At 45.2% G+C, this 22,375-nt stretch overlaps 1 long non-coding RNA gene across 3 annotated transcripts in view; it reads left to right on the forward strand.

Moving 5' to 3' along the window:
• Window positions 1-22,375, forward strand: part of LOC141738088 (uncharacterized) — a 139,744-nt gene that overhangs the window by 93,930 nt on the left and 23,439 nt on the right. For all 3 annotated transcript variants that reach the window (XR_012585297.1, XR_012585298.1, XR_012585299.1), the window contains one exon: window positions 11,439-12,803. This is a non-coding gene — a long non-coding RNA (uncharacterized LOC141738088). The remainder of the gene's footprint in view (window positions 1-11,438; window positions 12,804-22,375) is intronic.

Consider the following 22,375-nt stretch of genomic DNA (forward strand, 5'->3'; position numbering starts at 1 on the left):
ACTGGAGTAATGCTGGGATACTGTGTATCTCCAACACACGCATTTACAAGGCAGCCTCTATGTAAGAGACAACTCCCAGGAGGTGAGATTCAAAGTTTTATGTAAAAATGAAGACCCCGCTCCCAAAACGAGGTGTACAAGGTAGAAAGAATCTTATTTATTCCAATGGGTTTAGTCTGTATTTACCTGTGCAATCTCAGTCACTTTCAAATTTTAATAACTCTTTCTTTCCAATTCAAGCTCGATCTGCAGAGGAATTTTGCTTCCTGTTCTCTTATCCTATTGCTGGAGTGGAAGGAAAGAGGCTATCTAATTTTTATCTAATAAAAATTATGACTTAATTGTGGGGTCAAATAGGGGCAAAGGGGTGCAGCTGAGACACAATGGAAGGTTTTAACCTTACGCTGATTGTCGTGGTACCTAGTAAAAAGAGGCTCCGAATCAAAGCTTCATTAAAATGCATTTTCAGGTGTTGGTGTAAGTTGGACCTGTAATATGGAGCAAAACTGACTGAGGGATGAACAGTGTAGAAGAGACTTGAATATCTAATGTCTGAGACTCTCCTAGCCAGCAGAAATACACAGCGTTTCGGTAGCATCTTTTTATTTTGGTTTATTGGATTATTTATTTATTTATTCTTTTTCCTTCTAATTGTATCTCTTTCCCAGCTGTCTGATTTGGGGAAATGTGTCCTATCGTGGAGTTTCATTTGCAGGACAGCGGGGTTTATGTTTATTTAAGGTTTCAGCACGCAGTACTTATTTATTAGGGAGTGTAGCAATAGGACAAGAGGTGATGGCTTCAAATGGAAAGAGGGTAGATTTAGATCAAGTATTGGGAAGAAATTCTTTACGGTGAGGGTGGTGAGACCCTGGCCCAGTTGCCTGGAGAAGCTGTGGCTGTCCCATCCCTGGAGGTGTCCAAGGCCAGGCTGGATGGGGCTTTGAGCAGCCTGGTCTGGTGGGAGGTGTCCCTGCCCAGGGCAGGGGGTGGGAACTAGATGATCTTTAAGGTCTTTTCCAACTGAAACCATTTTGTTATTCAATGACTCTGATCTTCCATGGACAGTTGATCACAGCAGCTTGTTACTTGGCTCAAAGGTACAGCAAGAGTAGGGCTGGCTAAAGAGAGTGGTGATGTGGAAACAGGTACCTGCCCTGTAGTTAGAGCAGCTTATACTTCTTACCGTGCAACTGTAGCAGGCAGCTGCAGAAACAGCGATGGATAATAGCAATGCCGTGTTGTTAACAAGGTGTTCTGCAATTAAAAGGCAAATGTCCCTTCAGACCTCCACGTCTTCCCTGTGAAACTGCTGTTGCCGTTACACAGGAGGTGTTGAGGCACAGGGGGTTTTAGGGAATCCTCTGCGACCTCAGAATAAATGTTCCAACTGCGTGTAGTGGCATTGAGCGGTTGGGGTGGAAAGCCAGCACTCCGGCGACGCGGAGCCCGCGGTTATCTTTGAGAGTTGTTCTGTTATTTCAGCACACCACTTGTTTTCTCTGTGCATTAGCCTTCTTTTCTTGCAAAGTAAATCTCAGGGATTCAGTCTATAACTGTGACTGAGGAGAAAAAAAAAAAACAACACAAAAAAAACCAGCACAGCGATGTCAGGATGGGAAAGTGGGTTCAGCTGAGCCCCGTGTTACTCTTAAATACAAAAGTAGCATGAAAGATCGCTCTCAGATACAAACAGGTGCTGAGAGTCCACCAAGTCCATGTGGCTGTTGGAGACTGGCGTAAAGTATAGCTCCTTCAAGCACCTTTGACTCTGAATAACAAGATTTGCCAGAGATGTCACAGAATTGAATGAAGACTTCAGTTTCTCCTGCGTTGGTGCGGAGGGAGATTGGATGCAGCCGTAGCTGTCAGCCATGGGAAATGCTAAATTAGAATTGCAGGTAGGTAGGTGGATAAACAGGGACAAAAGCTGTAATTGCTGACTGCCGCTGGGAAAGCACCCTGGTGCTCTCCAGGCCTCCTGGTGCAGCGGTGTGATGCCAGCCAACTGCAGAGGAGCCGCAGTTGGGTGCCAGCGATTCATATCCATTTTGCGGAGCAGCGTTGAGATCTGTAGATGATACAACTGCTAAGTGTTGTTATGAATGATTCAGAGCTTCTGGCTCCTCTTTCCGTACACGGATCATCAGACCGTCTTTCTCTGCCATTTCAAAGTAATTGTCTGAATGACCTGAGTATCTTCGAAGTAGCTTGAATTTTTGTTCAGGCGCTGGCTTTAGAAATGAAATCTTTCATCTGATACACTTAACGTTAATTTTGCTTCTTTAATGGGATTCTCTTTACCCAAATTTACATGATTCAGCTTGCAGTCTGTTGGATATGCTCTTCTCTTCCAGTGATAAATTTGCCTGAGCATCTCCCAGTATGTGTTGAGAAACACGTAGGTAGCTGTTTGTGTGCCATCCACTTCCACAGGCGGATAAACAATGAGGGGTTTGTTTGATTGTCGCTCGAACAATACTCGAGAAAAGCTCCGTCCCGCCTGGCTGTCAGTTCTGTTGTTGTACTTTGCTCTTGGTGACATCATTGGTGGCAGCTAAATGAAGTGTATTAATTGTTAGATGCTCTTTGACCAAGGATGTTGACTTTTCCTGACAGCCAATCGTATACAGCCCGTTCTGCAGAAGAAGCCGCTGATCTACTGTAATGCAGTAATTTAGTTACAAGTATTGGTGAGAGCCGAGTGGATCTGTTTATGTAGATGGGAGATAAATGATTAAATGACAACTAAAAGCCATATGAATTATGTTTTCGAGGTCTGAGTCTGCATTGGCAGCAAAGAGCTCTGAAATCAAAAACCCTCTCTTAGCACGGCGAGCAGCGCTGCGTTACGGGATTGCCTCTGCTTGCAGGTCCAGCACAGACAGATTGCAGCTGGCTGTAGCCAGGCCCGTACCATGGCCCCTGGACATACAATCAAGGGTTCTTCCGTAGAAGTGATCTCTTTGGTCTCTCCATTTTCTTCAGAAAGCTGTTTATATACATGCGGTTGTTCTGCTGAGGAGGAGATGAGCAAGGGCAATGAGGTCAAGGAAGCACTTGGCTGCTAACTCTTCTTCTGCTGAGAACAAGTCTGACTGGTCAGGGAGTTTCCGGATAATGTATCTCAAACGGAGCAATTCTGCAGAGGCCAGAGCAACGTCACAAGTATCAAACTCTACTCATTAATGCCTGCATCCTTGTAGTTGTCCTTGGGACCCATCCTCTTTGCGGTCAGCTTCCCCATAGAGGGAGAGCTTGGCCCGTGATGCTGTGCTGTAGAGGCACTGCTTCAGCAACACCCACTTTATCTTCTTCCCAAGAAGATCTCCTTCCGTGACAGTGTCTTCTCCAGAAATGTAAATCTGAGGCAGTAAACGTGCTGTGTGTGGTATCGAGGTGGAGACTTACTGGTTAACGTAAGTGGGAAATACAGTCCAGAGCTGGTAGTGCACTTTGAACATCTTGCCCTTAACCATAAGATTTATTCTTCCTTCCTCATAAACATCCTTTTATTAAAGTAAAAGGATATTGCATGATGAAATCCACTTTCTGCTCTTTATGTTGCTGGGTTTGCTTTCAACTTATTTAAGAGTGTGAAAATGGATCAGTTCATTTCCCTTCTGCGCTTTGGCCCAAATTCTTGGTCCACCTCTCAGGTATTAGCCTAGTGCTGCAAAATTTTGTTTGCAAATTTGAACAAGAGGGTTCTTGAATAGGAATGTTAAAAGACAACACTCTTACTTGTGTTTTTCCACTTCACTAAGTAGATAAAGAAAAGCCCCCACAATAAGTCGCTTTCAAAAAGCTCTTATTTTGCATATTGCTTTTTGCAGTAGCTTAAAGCAGCGTTAGTGAATTGATACCTGTGACAGGGCTGAGAAGTTCCCAGCTTCCCTTCTCTGAGGGAAAACATCACAAGTAACTCTCTGGACTAAGTCAGATGAATCATGTCATGGAAGTGACAGTTTCTTTGCACTGACCATAAAGGGATTCCCTGTGGCCAACTCAGATTCGAACATCTATGCTGCAGGTATGTGAATAGAAGTGAGGTGAATCCCACTTGTCAAGTCTCCTTTGCTCTTCGAGTTGGGACACAGTGTATTGGGGATTTCATTGGCTTAGGAGAAAAATCTAGAACAGAATTCCAAGGATTTTTATTTATAGGTATCTGCCATATTTTTTTCCCCACCACATTTTGCAGTGGAGTTTGTAATTATGCTGAGAAACAAATCCATCTGTGGGAGTACTTGTGGTTCTCATTTAAAAGCTGTCAAAATACATGGCAGGTGCATATTTGGGAGAGGTTCAGTGTCATCCAGTGGAAACGTGCGTTTTGGGACAGCCTACAGCTGTTCCTTCCCATAGCTCCATCAACGGAGCTTAAATGCTGGTAATTGCCATAGCCCCCCCCCCAAACTGCTGCCGTCTCTGCATTGGTGTGTCCTCATAGGAGTAGGAGCTGCATCCAAAGTGCAGGCCCAGAGGGACATAAAAGATTCAGGTGAAGTTATTGCATCATTATGCTTGAAATCAGTTTCTCTGGAGTTGTTTGTACATTGAAAGTAGAGGCCTTGCTGGAATATTTCCGCGGGATACTACTGACGTGCGTTGATGTCTACAGACTCCCCTTGGCAGACTCTGTAGACGTCAACACAGAAATGTACTCTGGTGCATTTGGAGGAATATTTGCCCAGCAGGTTTATACTATGTAAACATGAATATGTAAATAAACAAATAGTTGCCAGACTGATGGATGGGCAAAGAGCAGAATTCCTAAATAGCAAGCTAGGATGGATGGTGCTACTGCAAGCTTTCTTGTGCTGCCTCAGGAGTGCATTTTGGTCCTCTGGTGAAGCTGGTGATGGTGAGGGCAGTTCAGTGTCTCTCTGACATTTAGTTCAGGGCATCTTTACTGAGCTAAATCCTACAGAAGAGAAGGAAATCGAGGTGCTGGAGCGTGTCCAGAGAAGAGCAACTGAGCTGGTGAGGGGTCCGGAGCACAAGTCTTGTGAGAAGTGGCTGAGGGAGCTGGGGATGTTCAGCCTGGAGGGAAGGAGGCTGAGGGGAGACCTTCTTGCTCTCTGCAACTACCTGAAAGGAGGGTGTAGCCAGGGGGAGTCGGTCTCTGTTCCCAAGTTAACAGGCGATAGGACACGAGGAAACGGCTGCAAGTTGCACCAGGGGTGGTTTAGATTGGATATTAGGAAAATTTTTTACACTGAAAGGGTTGTCAAGCATTGGAACAGGCTGCCCAGGGAAGTGGTGGAGTCACCATCCCTGGAGGTATTTAAAAGATGGGTGGATAAGCATAGTGCTTAGAGATACGGTTTAGTGCTGGTTTTTGTCAGAGTTGGGTTGATGGTTGGACTCAATGATCTCGAAGGCCCCTTCCAAACTAGGCAATTTTATGATTATGTGAAAACTTTTTCCCACAGTAAGATTTTCTTTCGTGGGAGGTGGAAGATGGTATTTCTTCTTCCATCCAGACAAGCAGTGCTCTTTGCCATTGCCCTTGGGGTCTGTCAACAACACTTCTTTCCTCTTCCAGTTTAAATTGACAGTTTTTCCATTGACACTAGTGCCAGGTCCAAGGACTGAGTCGGGTGTTGAAGCGCTCGTAGTAGATTGTTAATCCTCATCTATTGAAATTGCACACACAGGGAATGTGGGGTGCGATGCCATGACAAGTACCGTCTCTGAGGGCCCGCGATCGTTACGTTGGTGCTGAACCGACTTGTTCTTTTTTGAGGGAATGTTGGTTGGGGCGGATACGTGCTTGTGCTAATGCACTTCTAAAGTGGGTCGAGTTAAATTAAGGAACTGGCAGCGAGAACAAGCAAGAAGCCTAAAGGAAGCCGTGCTGCCAAACGCTGGCACCCCTGCCCAGGCCAGTATAACCGGGGCACAGCTAGGTACACTCCAAAACGTGTCCGGCACAGGAGGTGACTTGCCCGTGAAGCTGACTCAGTGGGTCGTGGGCTGCTCCGTGTTTACTTACCTGCCGTGGGATGCAAAGCGCTGGACCTTTTTGGAAAAGCTAGATCTTGCAATGGCGAAACATGATGCTGGGGGTTGGCTAAATCTTCCCCCGTTGCGTGGTTGTGCCCTGAATGCTCTTCCCTCCCGTCAGTTCGTGCCAGTGATGGGTTGGAGAGGTTGCGAATGGGTTTTGCGTCTGTTGAGCTCTCGGTGATCCGCAGAGAGCAGAGCATTGCTCAGCTTGCGGTTAAAGGCGACATCGTGCCTCCGAAGGTTCAGCTCTCACCCTCCTTTCCCATTTTCCTCTTGTCTCCACTCGGCTCCCACAGGAGCTCTCTCCAGGCGTAGTTACCAGGGCTACGCCAGGATTGCAGAAGCGCTGGAGCTCGGGATACCTTGCAGTCCTGCTCTCAGCTCGCTGACTTTCGTTACCTTCCCACATGGGCACATTTTTACATGCCGTTGTCCTCGTATCTCCGTTCTTTGGCTCTTGAGATACCATTTTACCTGTATTTTTCCATCCCAGGCGAGGCTAGCAGGATAAACATGGGGTGATGCAAAGACTTTGCTGTGATTTCACCTAGATGGCAGGAGTTTCAAACGTGCCATCTAGTGGTACGAACTAAGAGCACTCAAAATAAAGGAAGTCCCCCCCCCCCAATCCACCCTCCTCCCAATACTTGTTATTTCTGAAATGCTCCCTTGTTTTCAACAGAAAATGAATATTTATGGGCCCTGCTACCCTGTCGGGTTTTCTGAGTGCTGGGGAACTGAGCTCTTCAAGGATTTGTTAATCAGAAGGAGGAACAGGGAATTTTTTAGTCTGTTCTGTGAAGTATACGCTAAACTTAAGAGGTTGTACCTTCATACCGAGAAAACAGAGTTCATGCTGGTATTGCCTCCCCTTTGAGGAACTGAATCAACTTTGCAAACAAAATAAACCTGAAGGTTAAAACACCTTTGCTTTAGGGAGGAGGGGAGAAGGAAGGTAACAATAACGTGTTTGTCTGTAGCCATGCAACAATTCATCAACAGAGCCCTGCGGTGAGATGCCCTGCATCTGGGGATCAGTGCTGGGACATACACCACCCCAGACGGTAACCTGAAGTACTTCCAGCTTCCTCTCGGCTAAAGAAGCCTGCACCAAAATTGCAGGAAGGATTCAAAATCTTTTTAAAAACCTACATTCATCACCAAGATAAGAATAGGCCTTACAATGAGGAGTGTTAAGAGGCATGAGGTTTATACCACGATTTGGCGTGTGTGTGCGGTGAATTACGGTCTGAATTAAATCTGTCTTGGGTGTTTGTCTTTGCTGTTATCTTCAGTTCAAGCTCTGGCACAGAATTTAAGTTGCTCAGGTTGATGTTTATGTGTGCTTGCTGTTCCTAGGATTTTTACCTAGAGGTCATCATGTCCTTTTCTTTTATTACCAAGAAACTTGCTTGCTGTTTGCGCTGGATTATGTGATCCATCTGTTGTAGCTACCAGAGTAAGTCAGGAGAGCAGTTCTGTACTGCCTCGCACGCCCCTCGTGTCATCCTTTTTGTGCCAGCGTTAGAATTCAGCCGTTCCTATCAGCTCCCACAGCTCCGGACCTTCTTTGTGCACGCTGTTTGTGTGCAGGCCCGTGAGACGAAAGCTAAAAAAAACCCTGGAATTGCCAACACTGGAATTACAAACTTAAAAGCAAGACGGAAGATGCCTGTAGAAGGAATAAGAAGAGTTAAACATCTAAGAATGGCCAGCAAGCTAAGTAGGAAGAAAAAAAGCGTGCCAGTATTAAATGCTACAAGTGTAGCTGCTGAAATGCAGAAAGAGGATTAAGAAAAGAAATCGAAACCTCGACTTCCAAATGCCCAGAGAAGTCCTTTCCTCTGTAGGGTAAGGGTCAAGCTGCTCTTGCATATTCGCTCGCTCTGAATCTTTTACGTCTTTGTGAGCAGCGGCATGATTCAGAAAGAGGGATGAGAGGTCACCGCTCGGTTCATAAACGCGTAGTATCAAAATTACAGCACTCTGTAGGCTGTGGGGACGGGAGGAGACAGCAGAATATGTCTCCCACTTCCCCGGTAAGAGCCTCAGCACTTGGAAGATGCAGAAGGGTGAGTGGCATCTCTGACCGTATTTTCCAAAGAAAATTGTGGTGTAGTGCGTTGTGCTGGACTGGCGTTGTGGACCCCTCTAAAAAGTGAGGCCGAGGTACCTACACGATCAGTCCTATAATGTTTTAATCTTAAGCAAGAGCAGGTTTGGTTTAGTCCTTGAATTGCCTCTGGGTGGTAGCGCAAAATGGGACGTGGCCGAGGGGGCAAAAGCCCTGGCGTTATCGATGAAGTGCTGTGGGAAGTGCCCATGCTAATCAGGTGGAGACTGATGAATTTATTTGGATGCAGACACCTAAATGACACCGAAGTGGGTGTTTTTTGTCTCACTGGCTGTGCGTGTACTAACTGAGCCCACTCAGGGAGCTGTACTGGTCTCCCAGCCCACGGTAAGATGTTTTTAGCCCCAGCAGGCTCCCTGCACCGACGCCACGTGGCGCTTGGACCACGCCTCTGTGCCACGTGAAGGTGGTGTTCACAAACCTTTCGTTTTTGTTTGGTGGGGTGGGTTCTTCTTCATTTTAAAGCACCTGAAGGAAGACCAGCCTGATGCTACAGTTTACCAGTTCGGTGTTTTTATTCCCAGAGTAGCAAGAGCTTGAGTTTTAAGAGCTGGTCACGGCTCTTGGTTCTAAAGGCTGAGTTGGAGGTCGGTGTGGCTTGGCGGTGCCCAGTGGTCCTGGAAAGAGTAGGTTGTGCTGGAGCGGTGTCAGAGGGCTGGGTGAGGCTGTGGGAACCGAACCTGGTACGGGCTTACACGTTCTGCATCCTCGCGAGGGTTTCTGGAGTGAGTTATCCCTGCGAGGACATCCCTCCCAGCAGAAGCCACGGGAATAAGCTTAACACAGATGTACCGCGGACCACGGTTCAGAAAGCTTCTTATTTATTGGAGTGGATGTACCTGCAAGGGGAGTGATTTGTTCAGAAGGACAAAAATACCAACAACATACTTGGAAAAAAACAGCGTCGAAAAGTTTCCATCATGCATTTGAAAACGGTTGCCTTTTGAGTGTTTGTTGTTCTATTGTTCTGGGTTTTGTTTTTTTTTTTTTAACAGAAGTTAAATCAGACTCAGGCAAGGGAGGCAGATGAGGGATTCCAGCAACTACATGTTTTTTCTTTTAAGGAGTGTGATGCTTTTATACCAAAAAAAGGCAGATGCTTTTTACCTGTCATCTTTCCTTTTGGCTGAGTAGGTTTTGATTTTTATGGCAGGAAATATTTGACTGTTTGTACCAGTGGGATGCAGCATTTGACTTTATAGCTGCAAAGCAGGTCTTTTATTAGTAAAACTTAATGTATAACAGGATAATTCCGTTGCACCTACTACTATACTGGCTTGATTTTGTACAAAATAAGTTTCTACTTCCTTGAAGGCCTTATATAAGCCTTTACTGGGAACGAATCCAGCACGTTCGATCACAATAAAGGAGCTGCTTCAGAACGAGCTCATCTTTAGAAATAGTCGTAAACAGGTTTATATATAGGACCTGATGTTACACACAAAACTTGCTGAAGAAACATTTTCCCAAGAACCGGTGGTTTTAATATATGCCGTGGGGAGCCTGCTCGAGCCGATTCATGAGCAAACCTGGTGTTGTAATTCCACGCAAGGTTTAAAAACACGAGAACATCTCTCGAATCCTTATCTGCTGAAAGGGCTGCGTGTTGAATGGCTCTTTGCTGTAAGAAAGGCATTAGATAAAAAGGCTTGGAAACTTCGGCTGGCATCCTACGTATGCAAGTGCAGGTGCCGTACACGTTATATTTGGATTTCGGGGTTTTTTCAGATCCATTTCGAGTCGATGGGTAGCAGCCTTATCTGGTTTGATCCCTGGCTTTCATCACCCGATGATTATACATGAGCTCCATCAGCCCCCTCTCACCCACAGTGCCTGCAGCTGAGCATCAGCGCCTTTGGGAACAATAAAGGGCTGTCGTTCGGGAGTTTCTTTCCTTTCCGAATTGGGCAGGACCCGGAATTATTCCTTCGCAGAGCTCACCCATCAGACTTGCGCCTTGAAGAGATAACACTTAACGTCCGAGCAGCGTGAGGATTGGATTTAGGGAGCTTTGTGTCCGCTTTACATTCAGCGTCCTTGGTCGTGTGCTCTCGTGGAGTTTGGGATAGGTACGGGGCGAAACATGGGAAGACTCCAGCCTTTGTGCTTGATTGTTAAGGATAATTTGCCGTTTTGTTCCTCGTCTCCTTCCTAATGAGCTGAATTGTTAAAATATGTTAATGGCAGGAGACACATGAGAAAGGGTGAAGCAATAAACTGACACGTTGAATAATTAGATCATCTCCTGCGCAGGAAAAAAAGTCAAGTACGAAACAGGAACAAGAACTGCCTCCCTCCCCCACTGTAAAGGCACCAGATCTGGCTCTTTCTGCATGCAGAAGCAGGTTAGACAATTAAATCTCTAGCATTAATTAATTTCTGTGGAATTCCGGAAGATTCAAAGTGTCGTGAACATTCCGTGTCTTCTATTCGTCTGCTGTTTTTTGGGAGAAGTTGGGAGTCTCGTTTTGGAGGGCTGAATTCATGAGCTGCGTAATTTGTGATGAAACAAAAAAAAAAAAAAAAAGACTGTTGCTGGACTGAATTTGTAAATACTGTAGTGGTTAATCGGGTCTTCTCAGGAAAATCCTTGTGAATTTTGTCCCGAATAGGAGCTGGATAAAGGGAGTTTCCTAAAGAAGCACAGGACACTGTGAAAGCCTTTCTGGTAATGTTTGGTGTTTTGGCAAAGCAGTGCTGCGTATTTCTTAAAAGATTTATTTCTTTGGAATAATAACTGCTTAATAATCAGTAAGATCCCAGCCCTGCGCGAAGCTGTGCCGGCGGGGGGGGCTGTGACCGTGCTCAGCCTTTACTTACATGAGTAAGCACTCCCGGGAGTTAAGTTTACTTGTTTGATAAACATAACACTTCGCTTTTGTTCTCTTATTTAATCACTTCCTTCGAAGAGTTAACTTCCTAAGCAGCCACAGATTAGTTCTCTCAGTTCTTTTAATTATTTTTCTTGTCACGCACAGTGAAGGTCTAGTGTTTGTGAAATGTCTTTTTTTTTTTTTTTGTCCCCCCCCCCCTTCCATGGCAGCTTCAGTGATGCTGGCGTTGAAAACCCAGCCGAAACGCTCTCCGTCTGCAATCCTGTCTCTCTTTTTTTTTTTTTTAACAGAGTTCCACCTTTTTTGAATGTTAGGGCTACAGAATAGAACAGCTTTCCTTGAGGGTGATTTGCGTCCTCCGGAATTTTGGATTCCTCTACGGGGTACGGGAGAGGCTGGAGCAATGGGCTTCCACGTGCTCGCTGCTGAGTAATTTCCTTTTGTATCGCTGACAGGTGACTCAAAGCAGGAGCCAGCAGATGGCTGCGTCGTTACTGGTGGCCACAGCCTTACGAGATGAGTTTTGGAATTCCCATCAAAGTCGGGATTAGGCTCAGGATATGCCGGTGGCACAGAGGAGCCCGGGGGCAGCGTGGAAGAAGAGGAAATCATTCCTAGCGACTCATCTTGTGGTTGGGTGAGTCAGGGGTCTGCTGTTGGTGGTCAGAAAGGCACGTGGCTGACTACACCGTCTTTGTGTGCTCTGCAGGATGCAGACTGTCTCTGAAAATTAATTCTGCCCTTTTGATTTTTGTCCAGTGAGTTATTTCCAGAAAGGAATTACTGTATTTTCTGGAATTAGTATTGTGAAATACTTTTTTTTTTTTTACAGTGGGCAAGTTTTCAGCTGGTGATTTATCAACAAAGTATTTTACAGGATCATTGTTAAAAACTCTTCTTTAAAAAAAAAAAAATATATCCTGTGCGATAGGGAAAGTAAAAGCATCTCAGTTTCCAAATGATGAAGGAATAACCGAAAGAGCTAGTTCTTGGAATAGTAGCTCCATTGGCACTCGTTGGTGATTTCCTGTGCATTTGCTGCAAGAATCACTGGGTGATGTGAGTAGGTGGTACTAAAGGGTTATTACGAAACCAATTTTCAACCAGACGTTTTGAGTCATGGATCGGGAAGAGGGATAGCAGCTTCGGAGCTTTCTCTTTGTTCGAGCAGTGCGCCTGAAATGCACACGCAGGATATTCTGTGCTTGCCCGGAACAAGGCAGACTGGGGATAGGTCTGGTATTCCATGTAGTGTCCTTCTTCTTCCCACTCCATCACGGGGATGGGAAATGAGAACATGGGCTGAGAGCCGGCAGCAGCAGCGCAAGGTGCACGAGGAGCAGATTCCTGACTGTTTTTCGATTGTAAGTATTTTCTCCTGGTTTTTCCCCAGACATGAGAGACAAAATGGAGTTGCGTCAGGACGGATGTCTGTGCCAAGACGAGGTGGTGGTTTGGAGCGGTTTGGTTCTGTTCTGGAAGCAGATGGGCTGCCACTGGCAGGAGACAGTTGGCGTCTCCATCAGAAAAAAAAAAAAAAAAAAGGGGGTGTTTAAGGGAATTGGTCTGGCTCCTAAACCGAAGGAATTGTTGACCTACTGACTCAGTTATGAAGCATTAGGGAAGTAGTCTTACTGTGGTTTCTTTTGTTGGTGGCAGATTCAGAAGACGTTTGTGAGCGTACGGGTATGACTAGCAAAGAGAGACGGTTCTAGTACCTGCTGCCTGTGGGATTTATTTTGTGCCAGGAAGGAGCTGAGGTGCTGACTGCTGAATTACACCTAAACTTGATTTCTGATGCTTCTCCTGATAATGCATTGGTAAGTTTACGTACTTCTCGTTTTCAGCGCTAAGATGGTATCTGGCTAAATGTAATTGAAAGAAAGCTCTTTAACAGCTGTTAGAATGTGGCACGGTGCGGTTGTTTTTTCACTGAAGCAGCTTTTATAGAAGACACTGGCTGGCCTGCTGCAGTTCAGGAGTCTGTAAATAAGGGGGAAAACTTTGTTGATCGGGTCGACAAAAACAACTGGAAATTGCTGATCTCTCCCGCCTTTAACGTACAAACCTTTACCAACATTGGTACTAAGCAAAGAGGGTGGGCCAGCCCTCCGGCTTTGGGATCCTGTTGTCCCGGAGTCATGGCTACGCTGTGATTTTCCTGTTACACATTGCTGAATGAACAAGGCTTCGCTCTTCTTGAATTTCACATGAAAATCAGATGTCCGTCCCTGGAATTAAATCTAATGATACTTTTCCTAAAATATGCCTAGAATAGAAATGATGTTATTTTTAAGTGGTTCTGTAAATCCCAAGGAAAAAAAGCTATCAATTAGTGGTTTCTCAGAAAACCCAGATCATTAACATACTATTGGCTAGAAGGAATCACGTTGGTCAATGGCGCTAGGTCTGGAAGTCGTGCTCCTGAATCTGCTGTCAACTCTGCCACTGGTTTGGGGAGGGATTTTTTGGAGGGGGAGCTTCTTGTGCAAGGCATTTATTCATAGTTGTCGATAAAATGAGGATAGTGATATTTAACTTCCCTTCAGTGCTTTACCAGCATTATCACCCTGTTTTCCTTTTAGAGAGGATGCTGATACGTGATGCTGTGGCTCTTGGATTTCGTTGTTTTGTAGGCGTAGATTATGAGAAGATGGGGAAAGCAGAATAGTGGTTACTGAACAGATCCTACAGGAAGGATGGGGAGGGACTCTCTATCAGGGAGTGTAATGAAAGGACACGGGGTAATGGCTGCAGACTGAAAGAGGGTAGATGTAGATTGGATATCAGGAAGAAATTCTTCACGGTGAGGGTGGTGAGGCACTGGAGCAGGTTGCCCAGAGAAGCTGTGGCTGCCCCATCCCTGGAGGTGTTCAAGGCCAGGCTGGATGGGGCTTTGAGCAGCCTGGTCTGGTGGGAGGTGTCCCTGCCCAGGGCAGGGGGGTGGAACTGGATGATCTTTAAGGTCCTTTCCAACCTGACCCGTTCTCTGAATTTAGCATGCTCTGTGACAGGTCCCCTCCAGACACCAGCTGTAGGAATTACTGACACTGTGTACTAACCCTCCACCATGAATGCAGGAATTCCCTGCTGCTCTTCCCTGGGTGGGTGACACTGGGATGCAGTGAGATGCTCGTGGATGTTTTTTTCCCCTCTTTTCCAAAACAGCAACCGAGAAGGCAGTCCGTACACCACGCGTCCCTACGGAACTACAAATAAACCCGGCGGTTTGAAAAAAAAAAAAATAAATAAATAGGAAGGTTTAGCATTATACTGGATTTCCTTTCCTTAAGTGCTTCCTTTGGATCTTGGGAGAAGAGCTCGGGAGCGGGGCGACTTTCTAGCGAGCAGTTGTACCAAAAGGCGTGGGAGGCAGGGTCAGGGAAGAGTCACTCGGTTGTTATGTGGGTGTGAAAAGCCTATGAAAAGGAAAGGGCGGAGGAAAATATTTTACTTGAATTAAACAAATAAAGGAGAATGTTCTATGAATTAGATATTTGATGTTAGATTTTTTTTTTGCCACGCATTTATGTGAATTAACTGCGTATCTTCTGAGAATCATTTATTTAACCATAAGCTTATCAAAATGTTCTCAGAAGGGACTTTTTTTTAAAAAAAAAAAAAGGCAACAAAAACAAAAAAATCATTGTTTTCTTATCACTTCAGATAAAAAGAAAGGAAGTGGCAAATTTTTATAGCCCCTAGATTGTTAACTGTTAAACCTGTGTTGAAGCGGTGGATCAAATTTCCTCAGGCTTCCACTGGAGCAATTTCATTGACTAAGAAACCACAGGCAGGCCCGGTTGGAGGAGAAGGAGTCTTAGATCTTCATTTCGTAGTTGTGTACCCACCTGTGGGACACGGAAATCCCTGCTCTTGGAAATCACCTGTTTTGGGGAGCGGGCTGTTACCATTGATGCAGCGCACAGGGGTGTTCACACCCAAAATAATTGAAAAAAAAAAAAATTGTATTTTGAAATTGGATTGCTTTTTTTATTCCATGTGTATGTTTGTAATATCTTCATTTCCTTGTGGTTTTTAAAATGTCGCCTAATACGATAGAATCTAAAATACGTGGTGTAGAGGTTACATTTTTCCATGGGTTTTGTGATTATTCTGACAGAAAAGCAGCACATGGAGGCAGGTTTAATAGCAGTTTCTCTCCGAAGCAGAAAACTGCTTATTACGTTAGTGAAGGACTTGATTTTGTCAAAAAACAAGCCAAAAAACCCTTTTATCACAAATGGTAGCATTTTAAACACAAGCCATAAATTGCATATGAGGAAAACACTTAACACAATCTGAAATCAGATATTGAGGTGCGTAGTATGGTGTTTTCTACTAACCCAACACAGTGTTTGTTGGTTTAGGTCTACGCAGCGTCTTCGTAGCGTTCATTTGTGCTGATTTCTGAGGGATTCCCACGTGAAGGTTCGCAGGCAAGCTACAGAGAATTGGTCGGCTTTTTCTCATTGTTTGTTTTGTAAATTTTTCAAAGTTCTTTATGGCCCACAGCTATCCAAAATGCAGACTTTGCAGCTGAGGTTTGCATACAAAATGTTAAGCTCAAAATTGGACCCGGAAAAGAGGAGTGCTTCCTCTTCCATTGTTCTATTAGAATCGTAATACTAACATATAAAAAAAATAATTTATTGAGCCAAATAAAAATGCGTGTTTTCCAGCAATGTGAGGTATGAATAGAAGCCATATTTATATGTGTATTTTCAGGATAGAGTTTTGTGTGGTGATCTCTGGTGTCTGATTCGATGGTCTGATGACCATGAGTCAGCAATGTGACCTCGTGGCCAAGAAGGCCAATGGCATCCTGGGGGGCATCAAGAAGAGAGTGGCCAGCAGGTGGAGGGAGGTCATCCTCCCCCTCTACTCTGCCTCAGTGAGGCCACACCTGGAGTGCTGTGTCCAGTTCTGGGCTCCCCGGTTCAAGAAGGACAGGGAACTGCTGGAGAGGGTGCAGCAAAGGGCCACCAAGAGGATGAGGGGACTGGAACACCTCTCTTATGAAGAAAAGCTGAGGGATTTGGGTCTCTTCAGTCTGCAAAAAAGACAACTGAGGGGGGACCTTATAAATACTTAAAGGGTGTGTGTCAGGAGGATGGGGCCGGGCTCTTTTCAGTGGTGCCTGGAAACAGGACAAGAGGTAATGGGCACAAACTTGAGCATAGGAAGTTCCACCTAAACACGAGGAGGAACTTCTTTCCTGTGAGGGTGGCAGAGCCCTGGCACAGGCTGCCCAGAGAGGTGGTGGGGTCTCCGCCTCTGGAGAGAATCAAAACCTGCCTGCACGTGTTCCTGTGCAACCTGCTCTAAGACAACCCTGCTCTGGCAGGGGGTTGGACTAGATGATCTCCAGAGGTCCCTTCCAACCCTACCGTTCTATGATTCCCTCGCTTGTTTCCCATATGTCTGCTGGCAAACTGGGCTGTCTCTAGGCAGTGCTGCCATGCCAGGCTGGGACTTCAGGGAGTCACTGCTGCAGCAGATGGAAGTTACCAGGCGTTATTAACTTCTAATCAAACTTTGGGCACCTGAGTTGTAACTTTAAGGACCTAAGCAGCTACTGAAATTCCCCATATGACTTGTTATTACAGGCTCCTGTGAGAGAGTATATGCAGTTGTATTGCCAAAACACGAGGTTGGCATAAGTGAGTCATAACTATGAAGATCTCAGCTTTGCTCTTTGATTTACTTTTATCCACCAAAAATAAAGATATTTCCAAGAATACAGGTAGGTATATGCTGTTCTCCTGTTAGGGCAGAGCTCTCACTGGCTCTTAAGTGTATTTGCATAGCTCATAAGATGTATTTTTCAAGCTTTAGTATAAAAGGAGCTGTGTATACGTTTTATCTAATCTTCAGTGCAGTAGGCATGAGCAATTCCTGGAGAAGGGACCAGAATATAGGGCTCTACCTGTTCTCCTGGGAATCTCTTTCTCATGGAGTCATACTTGCCCTCCAGTGCTTTCTCTTTATGGCTTTGTGCGTTTTGAATTCCTCCCTGCGCTGGCCCAGTTCCAGCGGGAGGGCAGAAAGCAACCTCAACCCAGGCTCCGCTTGCAGTCTGCTGGTTCCAGGACCTTGCAGGAGATGGGATCTGCAGGGCAGAAGGTGCCCATCTTCCCAGGTGACCTCTTGCCATTGACTTACTATTTAAAGGTGACGATATTAGCTTCTGTGGACGTGGTTTTGGATTGCTGTGATTGGTACATGTTGTCTTGCAGTTGACGTTTTAGTGTGACAAGTGCATACCCAGTAAATTGAACTGCTCTGCAGATTTCACATGCTGTTTCAAGGTTTGCTTCTTCCGCGGTCAGTGCTGATGACCATGTGGCCTTGGGGTGAACCAGCTCAATTTTTGCTGACCTTGTTGAAAACTAGATTTTTATTTTTTTTCCCTCTGTTTCTTTTCTATTGGGAAAACTAGAAATGACCCAACTCATTGCATAGCTGCTTGACTGTTCGTGTTGATGAGGAAGAAGCAGGAACCCAAGGCCACAAGCAAAGGAGGAGGTGGGACTGTCCCTTTCGGTGACACCTGCATGAAGTTCAGTTCCACTTGTTCGGGAAACCTCCCCTCCCCTCTCTCCTAATCACAGTGGAGCTCAGGGAAGAGCTAAGTTAACCTTGCTTTCCAAAATAAGCATTCTGTTGGTTTTTAGTCTTCCCTGTTTTCCTTTGGCATCTCTATTTTAGGTGTCTACATTTAACTTAAGGATCTGTGTACGTTGAGTTGTTAGTGCACTACTTTCATATTTCCATTTTCTGTTCAGAGCCAAAGTACTTAAAAGTAGGATTAATATCATTGTATGATGGCAAAGAGGAGTCTGACCTTTACTAAAATTTCTAGTCATCAATGTAAATAAATAGTATAAAAATAACACTTATAGAGCCGGATAGGCTCATGGCATTTATCAATTTGGCGTTTTTTCAAACGACATCGTGAATTGTTTTCCTGTTCATACTTTCCACAAAATTTGGCTTTGGCTGTAATCCCCCGGATCACACTCCATTCTAATCAGAGGCAGAGTGAAATGTCTTTGGCCAGGAAAAATACTGGCAAAACACCCTCAAACCCAACCTTCCCAGGAAGGTTTCAGGGCAGCAATGGCTCAGGCAGTGGCCTTCCAACAGACACAGCACGGTTCTTTACGTGGGGAAGGATTATCTTCTAAAATGCCTCTCTCTTCTACCCTTCTACTTCGGACTTTTTTTTCCCTTCTCCATTTTTCTTTTAATCTTCCTGATTCTTAAACTTCTTATTGCTGTAGTCCATTCTTCTCGTACACGTGCTTTAAACGTAAAAGATGTGCTTGTGCCGTACATGTCTTTGCGCTTCCTTCTTTCTGCATGTATGCTTACCTAACAACTTGAGAATAGCAAACGAAGCGCGTGAGCTGAGAAACAATCTGGTTTTTAACCCTAAGGGAGGATTTTCTCAGCACACAAATCAAAAGTAAATAGTTAAAAATGCCGTGTAGTATAGATGCAGCTACACTAACTCTTACTTGCATGTATGAGTAAAGTTATTTGCGTGCATAAATGTTGACAAAGTTGAACTCTGTATTATCAAAAACGCTGTCAAAAGTTGACCCCGGGCGTTTTGCAAGAAGGATGATGATTGTCTCTTTAATTACTTAAACTCTGTTTTGCCTGTTTAGGAGAGCTACCCACAACTCTGTAATTACTGCGCGCCTGCCATTCAGATCAGGCTCTCTACTGGCAACGCAGCACACAACTTGGAGCGAGAGTGGGGTGGCGTAGCTACGGCATCCAGCTCCAAGGGCCTCCTTTTAATTGAACACTTTGATTATCACACAATAATTAGACGATTGAGTTGCTACGAAGGTTTGCCAGCCCTCTGCTAAGCGCTCCTATGGAATTACAGAATCATAGATGTTAGAGATGGAAAGTGCATTAGATCATCCAGACCCTCTTCTTGCCAGTACATGTTTTCTGCTACATTTTTTTTTTCTCTGCGGTTTATGGCTGGAGATACTCTAAGAACTTGGCCTTCCACTTCGATCTTCTGGAGTCTTTTCCACAAAGTTGGATGGCGAGTTTTTTCTTTGCCTGATATTTGCCCTAAATTTTTCCATTTCTTTGTTTCACCGTATTATTTCGAGTCTACGTTCTCATCTTTCAGTAATTCTCTCTGCGGTGTTAACAGCCTGTAAATATGAGCAGAATAGTATTATGTGCTCTTGAATATTAGATGTATCACTCAAGTGCTGCGACATCGTTTCTTCAGGATTTGGGAAAATTATACTGATTGAAGATAGGTTTTAAACTGAACTGCTAATACTATAATTTCTCAAGACACATATTTTATTCCAGTATAAGAGTGATCTGCTCTGGTGTCACTGGAGAAATTGTTGAAAATTAGCCAGAGAGGCCAGTTTTACTCAGAAATGAAAATGTTTTTATGTGGGGAAGTTATGCCAGTATAACTTAAGGGATTTTTAACTCTATTGTAGCATTTAAACACAGAGAAAGTGATATATGCAGGCGAGTCTGCAGAGGCATTACAGGGAAAATAAAACAATCACAGTTTTCCATTAGTGATAGAAATAGTGGAAGTTGTAATGTAGTTATTTAAGTCTTTTTTTTTTTTCTTACCCAAGCTTTCCATTACCCTATCTTTCTCTCAAAGTTTCTTCACTTTGTAACTCGTTTCTTTTTATAGTTTCACTTGTTTTGGTGGGATTTGGGCGTTGCTTGTTTATTGTTTCTTCTTCAGGGCTTGGTCTTCGCTACCACAAGCCTCAGGCACTCCAGAGTTTTCCTTTTCCTTGACCACAAAGAGCTAAATCAATATCCCCCCAAAACAAATACTCTGTGGCCATAAAGAGGACTCTTTTTGCTGTCACCCCATGAGAAACAGGCTTGTTCACGTGTGAGCTGGCGCACGGCCGTGCTGGCCAGAGCCAGTTCCTTGGGAGCTGCCTACGGTCATGATCCAGCGCCTTTACCCCAGACCTCCTCCAGTGGCTGGAAAGCTGCCTGGTGGAAAAGAACCTGGGAGTGTTGGTCAACAGCTGGCTGAATATGAGCCAGCAGTGTGCCCAGGTGGCCAAGAAGGCCAGCAGCATCCTGGCCTGTGTCAGCAGGACTTAGGGCAGTGATCGTTGCCTCATACTCAGCGCTGGTGAGGCCCCACCTCGAGGGCTGTGTCCAGTTTTGGGCCCCTCACTACAAGAAAGTGAGGGGCTGGAGCATGTCCAGAGAAGGGCAACGGAGCTGGTGAGAGGTCTGGAGCACAAGTCTTGTGAGGAGCAGCTGAGGGAGCTGGGGGTGTTCAGCCTGGAGAGAAGGAGGCTGAGGGGAGACCTTCTCGCCCTCTGCAACTCCCTGAAAGGAGGGTGTAGCCAGGGGGGGTCGGTCTCTTCTCCCAAGGAACAGGCAATAGGACAAGAGGAAACGGCATCAAGTTGCTCCAGAGGAGGTTTAGATTGGATATTAGGAAAAACTTTTACACAGAAAGGGTTACGAAACATTGGAACAGGCTGCCCAGGGAAGTGGTGGAGTCGCCATCCCTGGGGGTATTTAAAAGATGGGTAGCCGTGGCACTGAGGGATGCGGTTTAGTGGTGGCTTTGTCAGTGTTAGGTTGATGGTTGGACTTGATGATCTTAAAGGTCCCTTCCAGCCTAGACAATTCTATGATTCTATGGTTTCTGAACCATTACTACTGTCTTGCCTTTCGGAGTGCCACAAAGGATGAGTAGGTTGTGTTGCAAGCCTCCAAAGAAAGGTTTTTGCAGGGTGGGAGCGAGGGCGTGCGTTGCGTGCCTGCCTGGAAGCTGGCAAAGGCAGGGCCAGTGTCTACATTGTGTCAGAAGAAAGTGTTTCACTCACTCAGAATGGATCCCAGGAGCCCGTTAGCATTGGTGTGGTGCGGAGAACTTGACCTTATGGAGCCTCATGGACCTTGGAAGCTTGGGATGATAAACTGCCTTCAAGCCACTGGTAAGCTTGATGCAGGGTAGGGATGTTGATGAGAAGAGACAAGGATGGGCGTTTTTTAGGAGGTAAAATTACTATTAGTGAGTGGATTGAAGGTGTTTGAGGATCAAATTGTGTAACTGAACGGGGAGATGAATGAAAAGCATGTAAATGGGTGGGTTACTGAAGTGAGTAAGAGAAAATGTGAGTGGGCGGGTAATTAGACTGGCAACTGAGAGAGGAGGTAGGAGTGGGTGAGTAGATGGGTAGGTATGTAGCGAAAAAGTTGGAACAGCGTTACAGGCCAACTCTGGGATGATACCTGAAGGACTGGTAACAGCCACCTTCCTCGAGGTGTGCAGAGAGGCCCGATGGTCAGCGCTGTTGCAGGGGCGAGCAGGCAGACCCTCCAGACCTCTGCTGTTCCCCACTGGTCGGTATCCAGCTCGTTTGCGTGGCACATCGTTTACTTTGCCTAAACTTCGGTCTGTCTCTGCGTACAGTTAACAATAATCTGCACCTTGGCCAGACGGTCGCATTTTGCTAATGTTCCTGCAGAAATACGGAAGGCTATAACTATTTTTTGCTGGGCTTTTTGGCTCTAACAAAGTCACAGAGAAAGCAGCTGAAGCACAACAGACACTTTTAGTCTGTCTGGAGTGTTGTGGTTTGTAGTGGGTATTCCCAAGAGGTGAAATGAGCCCAGAGCTGCAGATGGAAGTTTAACTGACAGAAAAAAGGTGCAAAGGTGATGGATACGCTGGGATTACAAATGCACAACATGTCAGAGTAAAGGCATCTCCCAGACTTGAAGATACTTTCATTTTAATGAATGAGACATGAAGGTAAGGTAATTTTAAGTCATTATCAAGTGTTGACTAACTGGGCTTTTATTGGGATCTTTTACTATAACTGCTGTAAGGCTGGACATAGTTCACCGTGATTAATACGTAACTGTTTTTAATTTACTGTGGCAGTTACAACCCTGGCTGTGACCTCTCTCCAGGCAGGTACAGTTGGGCTATTGTTTAAGGTAAAGGCTCTACTGTCCTGTTGAAGTTATATGAAGTTGTGCATGTTTCATTTTCAACGTTTGTTGTAATAGAGCAAGCTATTTTGAAGCCCAAATAGAAATGACTGACTGCTGCAGGAAGTTACAGGCTTTATCTTAGCTGACAAAAAGGAATAACTAATACACGGTGTTGTACTGAAAAATCCTACTTGAGACCAGGCCCTGCAGACTTTTTTTGGGTAAAGTGGGAGTTTTGCCTTGCCGGACCTACTTTTTGATGAAAACTACATTGTTTTGCCTGCACATGGTTATCAGCAGGATGAGGACCTGGTGTAGAGCATGGGGTTGTTCAGCCTGGAGAAGAGAAGGCTCTGGGGAGACCTTTTATAGTAGCCTTCCAGTACCTGAAGGGGGTCTACAG

Source organism: Larus michahellis, chromosome 1 (genome assembly GCF_964199755.1).
Source record: "Larus michahellis chromosome 1, bLarMic1.1, whole genome shotgun sequence".
NCBI classification, from domain to species: Eukaryota; Metazoa; Chordata; class Aves; order Charadriiformes; family Laridae; genus Larus; species Larus michahellis.